The sequence below is a fragment of the Labeo rohita genome, unplaced genomic scaffold (assembly GCF_022985175.1).
Source record: "Labeo rohita strain BAU-BD-2019 unplaced genomic scaffold, IGBB_LRoh.1.0 scaffold_357, whole genome shotgun sequence".
Classification (NCBI taxonomy): Eukaryota; Metazoa; Chordata; class Actinopteri; order Cypriniformes; family Cyprinidae; genus Labeo; species Labeo rohita.
Genome location: NW_026129275.1, coordinates 23795 through 26693, shown reverse-complemented (window position 1 = coordinate 26693; position 2899 = coordinate 23795). Strand labels below are relative to the sequence as shown.

The 2899-nt window shown below is 33.6% G+C and overlaps 1 long non-coding RNA gene across 1 annotated transcript; it reads right to left on the bottom strand.

The window, feature by feature from the left end:
* On the bottom strand, positions 1-479 carry LOC127160475 (uncharacterized). Its single transcript, XR_007826757.1, has 3 exons — positions 394-479; positions 122-219; positions 1-19 (listed from the first exon to the last, which is right to left on the bottom strand). It is a non-coding gene; the product is annotated as an uncharacterized LOC127160475 (long non-coding RNA).
* Between the last annotated feature and the right edge of the window lie 2420 nt (positions 480-2899).

Here is a 2899-nt window from a genome sequence, read left to right as displayed (position 1 = left end):
CGCCACATGTCCTTTGTACCTACAAAACACAGAGAAAGTGGTAAAAATCTGCCTATGAACTGACTTCAGTGCATTACTTTAGTGTAATTGAAAAGAAAAAGAAAAAGAAAAAATGAGTGACCTCCAACGGCTTGTCCTGGAAAGCGGTGCCATTGCGCCTGGGTCTCAACCAGCAAAACCAGCACCAGCACAGCAAGAATAAGCTTCATGATTGCAGAGCTGAACATATAAAAATACACAAGTTAGCAAATGGGAATATTAACCATGCCACAAATAATAAAAGTTTAAGCTTTCTCCATATGACCTCTGCATAGACAGATAAGGCTGCAACTACATGAGCCATCTATAACTTAACATGTTTGCATTAAGAGGTTGGTTTAGTCATTCTCTTACCTCTCAGATTCGCTCAGTGCAGACAAATCAGGTCTAGACCCAGGTACCTTTTATAAGGCTCAGATTGGGCTGGACGTGGATTTTTTCCAGAGTGCAGGGGAAAATATGAGACTGATTTGGTCCTAAACCAACTTGTCCTGCATTACATAACCATTTCTGGGAACACCAACTTTTGTGAAACATTACTGATTATATTTTTATTACATTGAGTCAAACTAAAAATATACTAAAACCATTAAAACGTTTTTTTTTTTTTTGTTTGTTTGTTTTGTTACTTGAAATAAAATATATATTATATTAAACAAAATAAACATTAAATTACAAAAACGTTAACTAAAATGAAAGTGAAAACAGAAAATATTAAAATCAAACTGAATTCAGAATATTAACAGACACTATAATAGCATATCAATGATCCTAAAATAGCACTGATTCAAAATGATCAGTAATAATTATACACACTTAAATGTAGTATGCAAAAATTAATCAGTTAGTGGTAAAATCCTAGCCATTGTATCTTATAAAAAGTTCATATTTTATGCATTTGGTGCATCACTAATATATATGACATTGTAAGTCAACTAAATATATGTATCATAGATATTATATTTTCTGACTTGAGATGATATTTTAAATGCATGCAAATAATTTCAGTTTCACTTGTGCTGTTGTCACTTCCAGCTCTAATGGGCACTGAACCATCATAATAAAGGTTGTAACAGGAGAAGGAAATTCCAGCTTTTTTTTAAAGTTGACATAACATACAGTGATTGCAAAAGCACTGACATCTGCATTATACCTGACTGATAATGTCACACCTGGAGAAGTGGGTTATGACCGGAGAAGATTGTTTTACCAGACAGACTTGCACTCTCAAGCACACAGCAAGGAAAGTATTTAGTTTCCAGTTACAAAAACAGGAACTAAAATGGGAATATTGCACAAAAGTTTTATGCACAAAATATTGCACGTCTTCCCAAACAAGAACTGTCATACAGTTTTTTTTAGATAAATAGAAAGTTCAGAAGAACAGAATTTGTGTGAAATAAAAATCTTTTTGTAATATTGTAAGTGTCTTTACTGTCACTTTTTATCATTTTAATGCATTAATGCAAAAATAAAAATATTAATTTCTTTCAAACAAACAAACAAAAACAAAAAACTCTGAACCTCTGAGTGATAATGTGTGTATAAAATGGATAAATCCCATTACAGGACTCAAAACATTATTTGTTAATATAATCTACCACTCCCTGGTGCTATGGTTTTAAAATAGTATATATATGCTCTGTTTTTAACAATCTTCAAAAATCATGTTTTTTCATCGTGCATTCCAGTTAATCTCAATCAAACTGCATGGGTTATTTTGATATAAAATAAAAATAACTAAAAACTACAGCTAACTAACACAATAAAACCATGATGACATAATAATAAAAAAAAATGTAATAACTGAGTTATCTGTTTTTGCAAATAACTCTCTCTCTCTACATAACTATATCCATCTTGACAAACACAAAGAAACATTACAGGTGTTTTGGATTAAAGTCTTTACTGTTTCAACACAGTAATGCTGGCTTCCTCATATAGCCAGCAAAAGGTAAAACTGCTTGTTCTTCCAGTGTGAACATTGGAACGCTGGAACACTGGAACAGATGAATGTCTGGAAATTCCAGACGCCTGCACACGTATCCAACACTTGCAGAACAGTGTGTGTGTGTGTGACAGTCTCACTCTCACTTTCACTCTTACTTAGATACTTAGGTAAAAGCATTTTTACTTTAAGACTTTATAAAGTAAAGTACTTTAAGTACTCTATAAAGACATTATAAAGTATATAAATTGTATTATTTTTATGAAAATAACCGATCATTTCACTAGATAAGACCCTTCTTCCTCGGCTGGGATCATTTGCAACCGCATTTGGGATCGTTTGAAGCTGCATTTAAACTGCATTTTGAAAGTTCAAACTCGGGGCACCATATCAGTCCATTATATGGAGAAATGTGTGAATGTCACATGTCTATTTGTGTACTTGGTTTTTCCCATTGTCTCCCCCTGTCAATCTGTTTGCTTTGGTTTAGCCCTCATTAGCGTCATACCCTTCACCTGTCTGTAATGATTAGTCACACTTTAAAAGTCTGTCTCAGTGTTCAGTTCTCTGTCGGTCTTTATCGTTTACCTACGTGTGTGGATATCTATCTTGTTCCTGATCTGTTAACTCCTCGGATTTATATTAAAAGACTTTGTTTGTTATATCGTGTATATCCGGCACCATTCGTAACAGTGAAATCTTTTCCTCAAAAATCATAATTTTTTTACGTCTAAAGAAAGTCATGAACATCTTGGATGACAAGGGGGTGAGTGCATTATCTGTAAATTGTTGTTCTGGAAGTGGACTTCTCCTTTAAGCGGTATAATTTGTATTATTGTTACGGAGTGAAGCCGAGAGACAAGTGGATCCATCTGCATAGCTTTATTGAAAGACATGATCATCCACAGGCAG